The 7,020-nt window shown below is 44.9% G+C and overlaps 1 pseudogene; it reads right to left on the bottom strand.

Annotated features, from left to right (window-relative positions):
- Nucleotides 1-1,988: 1,988 nt before the first annotated feature.
- LOC146797484 (cytoskeleton-associated protein 2-like) lies at nucleotides 1,989-6,198 on the bottom strand (annotated as a pseudogene).
- Nucleotides 6,199-7,020: the final 822 nt, after the last annotated feature.

Here is a 7,020-nt window from a genome sequence, read left to right as displayed (position 1 = left end):
CGTCTCAAAAAGTGCGGGCGAAGGGTGAGCCCTTTAAAGTGAGTGGGGAATTAACACTTTTTCGCAGGTTGATATAGACTTGAATAGGGGATGATCTCATTAAAGTCTATGGAGGCCTTTTGTTTGTCGGATGGCCCAGTAGAGGTAATAACAAGCATTGGCAAAGCCAATAGGTCGCGTCTAAGCAGATCTATTGGTTTTGTCAATTTTTTAAGACATATTGTATAACAGCAGATAACCTGGAATCAATTCTGGTTGGTGACCTGATCAAATTTTGTGATTCTTGGCAATTACTTTATAATTTCTCCTATTTTGTCACTACTGCTTATGAGAAAACCTTGAAATATGTGGAGATGTGTGCTGTACACAAATCTTTCTGTTGTGTTTGAATTAATGGACTATAATGCTGCTTCATGTAAAATGAGAATATAGCCCACATAAAGGGTACACATGACAACTAACTTGCCTCTTAGTTCACTAATTGTATTGTTGCTGGAATGGGGGTGGGGGCATGAATGTTTCTAAGTTCTTTTAGTACTCACCTCTAAATGCAATGATATATTCTGAGGCAGTAAGGTGAAACACTTGTCAACTATACTTTTTTTTAATTTTGAAGACAATATATCATATTTTTATATTATATCTGTTGCGCTATTTCCATTCCTAATGTTCCTATTTACAATTCCAATTGTCCCTGGGCTCGTAGAACCAAGATGGACCCTTGGGTTGCCTCCCCCTGTTAATTTATTGGCTAACCCATTTCTACTATGGTACTGTGTATAACAGGTACTCTAGTTCCCCCTCTCTCACTACATCGCTCCGAGGAGCAACATCTCGTGTGCTGAGATTCTGGCAGGTTTCCTCAGGTCTCAGACGGATAACTATTCCTACTTCTGGTTTTCATAAGGAAGAATTGTGCATTACCAACATCAAGAAGTTGTTTTAAATTTACCTGCTATTTCGTTTTAGCTTAAAATCATTCATTTTCCCGGGACCAGCGCTCTGTGCCAAGTAAGTCTATGCACTTTTACAAACTGCCGTAATTTGCACTCCACCCATCACGCTCAATGCAGTGATTACTGCACAGTCTTGTCTTCAGCAGCATGGGCATACCTTCTTCCTTGACTTCCGCTGCATCAGGCAACCATGGCCGAATGGCACACTCTTCATTTACAAAAGTGAGCATGCGCACTGTTCAGCCGTGTCCCCACAGGTGCTTCCGTAGATTCTACCGCACAGAGTCTGAGTCCTGCAGCTGAGGGAGTCAGAAAGATCTAACCACAAGCTGCCAGTGCTGTAAGAGCTCCTGTGGCCAAGGAGACAGTGAAGTCATAGGGATTCTGAAAAATACAAGCACCGCACAAAGAAAGTGTCACAAATGTGCCATACTGATTTAGCAGGAGAGCAGTAATTGTGTAGTATTTAGCTGATGTATTTAGGAGCATGCTGTTACAAATACCCAATATCATTAACAGACACCATATTTTCCTTTGAAATGACCACAACATGTGCACAGGCATATAGTTTTACCATAATGTGTGGAAATATTTGCCATTTGTGTATAAACATTGTGTATCACCAAGTAAAGTGTCTGGATTTGTTTTGATCCTATTAACCCATTCTGTGCTGAGGATGGAATGGTTCCGACCTCTGTCACGGTGAGCATGTGCTGAAGACGGAACCATTCCATCCGCACACACACCCACCCACCCACCCACCCACCCACAGGGGAAGCAATTTTAGGATACTTTTAATACAAATTTTGAGTTCATTTTAATGTACATGACACACAAACAGATAAAAGGGCCTGGCCACACCTGGGAGTAAAGCCACAACCAGTCTTACAATGAAAACTCATTATTATTATTTTTTTTTTTTTAACAAATAACCGGCCCTTAGAAAAAAAAATGCCCACAAACTGCAGGCACGGATTTAAAGCACAAATATATCCGACAAAAGATAAAAGGCACTTAAAGCAATGTAAAGCTTCATTTCTCCTTCTGTTGATAGGCGTTCTTCGCCAGGTCTCTTAGCGCGTTGTTCTCTCTGAAGATATATGCATTAACATCCCCCTCCAACTCCGCCCGCTGCCCAAGAGATGAAAGACACGGGTCATGGGCGTGTAACATTTCTGGAAGTCTGAATGATTTGCGCTCGATGAGTAATGAGCGCCGCACTGGAGTTAAAAACTTGAGGTCTTTAAAAGTGGAATCTCCTAGCTGACTGTGCATGTTGTTGGAAAAGCTTTTCAAGGACGGGGTAGTCCTCACATTAAACCAGATTACTGATGAACCTTCTGCTTCATTGTCTGGAGACACTTCTCCATCTTTGTCATCTTCTGCCTTTTGGTAGGCTCGTCTGAAGTTTAACTTCTCTTTTGAAGACTTATTTTCGGTCTTTGGCTTTTCAAAAGTATAATTTACTTCTGAATTTGTTTCATGGTCAACAAGCCCTTCGTTCTTGACCAAATGCTCCAAATCTTCCAGTTCTCCGTTAGTATTCTGGTCTTCTTTGCCGATCTCTTTCTTGTATTTTGGGGAGTCCACATTTTGGTTCAGAGGGATGTTCTGTAGCATGTCGACTATCTGATTTAGCTTTGTCCTTTTCATCTGCTTCTTCCTTGGATAATCATTGTAGGTCATCATTTACGCGCTCTGAGATGAACTGAACTGTTTCTTTATGCACATCAGGCGGAAGCACCTTCATTTTTACCATTGGTGGTCTCTTCATAACCTCACCTTTTGAAGCTTGCCACCGAGCAAGCCGAGCCCTCCGCTCTTCTGCAGATTCCTTTGGATGTACAAATCTAGTAGAAGCAGCAGTAGGGATATCAGAGACTGTTTTGGGACGGAAAGGTGCAGAAATTATGGTGGAGTAAGCCAAAGTTGTTGTATTTGAGACCCGAGGCTACCTAGCTCCAGGTGCATCTCCTTGGCCAGTAGGAAGACACTGTTTTACTGGAGAACGGAAAGTGTTTTTCCCCACAGTAACAACAGCAGATAATGGCTTCTCTTTGATCTTGATATCTTTACATACGTTGAATGATTTAGAAGGATGCATTTTACGATTGGACAGTTCTGCACTAGCAGTAGATAATTGCTTCTTTGTGCTTTCTTTACATACTTTGAACGATCTAGAAGGATGCATTTTACAAATGGGCAGTTCTGCAGTGGTTGCGGGCTTCGTTTTTTGACCCATGTCTTAGCAACTGTTAGGCCAGGGTGCAGTTCCATGTGCAGACAAGCATTTGCAATGCAATAGGTCTCGCATTTATAGGAGTTTGAGCTATTGGCATTGTAAATGACAATGCTTTTTATTTAAGTTTGTTTTTTTTAAAACATAAATAAAAGGCACTGTCATTTATAATGCCAATAGCTCAAACTCGTATAACTGCGAGACCTATTGCATTGCAAATGCTTGTTCGAAGCGCTGCGAGATTTAAATGCTATAGCGCTACATACCCCCGAATAGCGCCGAGAAGCGTGTGTTTTTGACTCCATCTGCCCCAATTATACAACTTGCCAACATCGGAGGATTTAGAATGTACAATTAGTAAGTATGCAATGTACGTAAAAAGAAAAAAAAAAGAGCTTGTCCCGAGGAGAAGCGCCTAAAAGCGATTCCAGGTGCATACAAGTGTCGAATGTATTCCCTATGGACTGCTGGGGTAGTACTGTGCCCTTCAGAAGAGTGCCATAGCAGGCGCAGGGGAAAGGCTATATTGAAATAAGGCTGGGCAAAAAAATGTGTATTAAGGAGCTGCGTTGGTAAAACAAACTGTCGGTGATCTGCTCCCTCCCCCAACAAAGTCCTCATCAACAGTACAAGAGCCCCCCCCCATTATCTACCGGGGAGGCTGCCTGTTTCCTTTGTGAAGCCGCTCATGCGTGCAGGGAGTTCGCCGCTTTGAAGTAGGCCGACAAGCCGTCTTTCATCACCCCAGATTTAAAGAGTTTAGACTTTAATCGCAATAAAGACAATGCAAAACGCATATTAAAATCAGAGTAAATGAGGGAAGTATGCTGACGAGGGAGAGTGCAGGTCAGTGAGGCTTATGGGGGGAAGGAGATGAAGAGGGAAGAGATGAAGAGGGGGGCTGAGGGTAGAGGTGATAAAAGGAGAGATGAAAACATTGGAACTCTCCGAAAAGGGGACAGCAGGGGAAGGAGGGAGCGTTGATGGGTAGCGAGGGGATGGACTAATGCAGGGGGAGAGTAGTGGAGGAGAAGAAGGCGGGATGGTAAGTGAGGTAGGAAAAAGTTAAAAAGAAAGAGGAGTGCGGGGAGAGGGAACTGACCTGGTGGAGGTCACGAGAAGGGAAGGGGGAAAGGAAGTAGAAGTGCTGGGTACAGGAGATGAAAGGATGGGGAGAGAAACATAGGAAATGACAGTAAGGGTGTCTAGTCAAGAGAAGGCGCAAGGGTGGTAGCAGAGAAGTTGGGAGGCACATCATAGAGGAGGCAGTGACAGGCGAAAGGTCATTAAAGAGGAAAGAAGTGGGGGAGTTGTAAAGCAATCCAATACCTTCGGGTCGACTCAGCAGTAAATAAAACTGCAAAAAAGCCACACACAAAAAGACTTGCTGATCAATAGAGAAGAAAGTGTAGAAATGAAGGGAGAAAGAGGGAGACAGAAAATGTGAGGGAGTGAAGACGAGTCAGGGAGTAGAGGGTGTGAGGTGTAAATGAATGAAGGAGGTATGGGACATAGAGACGGGACGTGGACGAAGGAGGTGAAAGAAATCCTACAGAATTTGAACAAACCCCAGAGAAAAGTGAGTCATTTATAGATCGCTTTTCGGCCTCAAATGGGCCCCTTGGAACTACCTTTGAAATGCGGTTGAAGGAAAAAAGAATCGCTACTATTGAAAGCTATATCAGAGAGGGGGGGGGGGGGGGTTGAGTTATGCCAGATGAAAAGTGGGGGGAAAAGGGCATCAAGATGAGAAATGACAAAAAAAAGTGTAAGACACCCCGTTAGTTTGTGTAAGAGGTCTGGGTGGGAGAGTAAGGGAGTGTAGCGTGACAGGAAGCAAAGGCAACAAGCAGGAAGGGGGTGGCAAAAGGTGTGCACTTTTGCAGCCGCTTTGATGGCCTCAGTGGCCGCGCGGCTCACTGAGGACATCAAAGCGGGCGTGAAAGTGATCAGGCAGTGCTTTTCAGGCTGCCAAATGGTGCGCGCGCCCGGCGCACATGCACTGTATTTGGAGGCCTGAAAAGCACTCGTTTGCACTTCCAGATCCCCCTTTAACAAAAGCTCTCGCGAGAGCAGCGCTAAAGCGCTGTCTCAGGCGAGACCTAAAAAAGCTGTGCTACTCAGTTTAATATAATTGACATCGTGGTCATCCTGCCAGGAACAGAGGACTGTTTTCTTCCAGCGGGTTTAACAGTGGAAGCAGAATGTTTTGCAGGGCGTTTTGAAACACCCACATAATGTGCCTTGTCCAAAGGTCAATTCGACTCTTTACATGAAGATTTAATCGTGAAATGTGCAATATTTCCTAGACCTGCAGTTAAATTGTTTGAAGTCTGGGATTTTGCCAAGTTGTTAGAAAGAACTGAAGCCTTCGCCTGGCTTTCAACATCTGACACTTTCCAGAATGAGCTTACCTCGGATTGTACCACTCTCCCACGAAAAACTCCACAGATGGGTGTTTTTAGTCAGTTTGGCATCAGAATTAGATTTCTCCAAACCGTGCATTGCCGTTTTGGTAATTTGGGTGCCAGCATTGCCTGTGTCCGCCACTGAATGTTTCTCTGCAACACTTTTCACCAATGAGTGACTGCGTGAAATAGCTGCAGTATTTTGTTCCAAAGATAGAGCTTGTTCTGCCTCTCATCGAAGATTTTCAAAATCTTTGCTAATCACAGAGGCTGCACACAAGTCTGGAGACTGAATTGTTTGAAGTGCAGTAGTCCCAGCCCTTTCCACTGGATTCACTTGAACAGGTTGCTTCCCTGCATTTTCTTTATCTTCCATTATTTGTGTAGGATTCTTGCAGCTTGTTTTCTTTCGAACGGTCACACCATGTAATGCATTCCAGTTACTCCTGCTTTGGGCACCCTTGTGATTTATACCTGGGCCCACAAACAAGGATTTTCTTGAAAACTGCTCAGCCTCTCGAGGCCTTGGCACTCTTCCCGACAGGAATCGGTGGCTAAGGGAGTGCCCCTACACAGAAAACAGTGCGGAGCGCATGACTGATCCTTCTCTTAAACTGCAATAGGAAATTGACAACAAATCAATCCCAGCCCAGCCCAGCAATGGCGCTCCCCCGTGGGCTACCCATCTAAGGGCCCCCATCAGGGATGGCAGCATAAGTGCTTGTGCTGCCACCCGACCCACGCCTCCCCCTCGGCAATCTGATGACGTCGGTCCACACAGCACGCACCGACATCATCAAAACATGCTTGAGATGACCTGGAAGCAATTTGCTTCGAAAGCATTGGGGAAGTAAGTGTTGTACATCTCCGGGGAGGGTTCCGGAGGGCAGAGAAGCACCAGGGGGAAGGAAAGAATATTTTCTGTCCCCCAGTGCCTCTATGCAGTGCATTCCTGCATCCACTAGGCCACCAGGGATTTTCTTTGGCTTTGGGGAGAGGTATCTTGGCAAGGGTCTCTCCCTTTTATTTTTGGTTAATTTTTGACCGTTTCTGCCATCTTGGGTGCAGTTCGGCCACATTTTAGGCCGGAGCAAAAACCCACTAGACGCCAGAGAAAATGTTATTGATATGTGGTGGAGCGGCCCCTTAGGCAAGGGTTGCCCCCCCCCTTTTTTTGAGGGAATTATTTTACCCATTTATATGCCCTTTAGAGGCAGCTCAGGCATATTTGTAGGCCGATCTCCCTCCAAGGGGAGCAGAATTCTGCTAGACACCAGGGACAAGTATTTTGGCATGTGGGCGAGCAGCCTCTTAGGCAAGGGTTGCTCCTACTTTTTTGGGGGAATTATTTTGAATTTTTCTGCTCCCTTGGGGGCAGATGTGTCTGAAACCCACTTGACACCAGGGGAAAGTATTT

This window comes from Triturus cristatus, chromosome 9, assembly GCF_964204655.1.
Source record: "Triturus cristatus chromosome 9, aTriCri1.1, whole genome shotgun sequence".
In the NCBI taxonomy this organism is placed as follows: domain Eukaryota; kingdom Metazoa; phylum Chordata; class Amphibia; order Caudata; family Salamandridae; genus Triturus; species Triturus cristatus.
The sequence above is the reverse complement of the archived record's forward strand: the minus strand, read 5'-3'. Positions and strand labels throughout refer to the sequence as shown.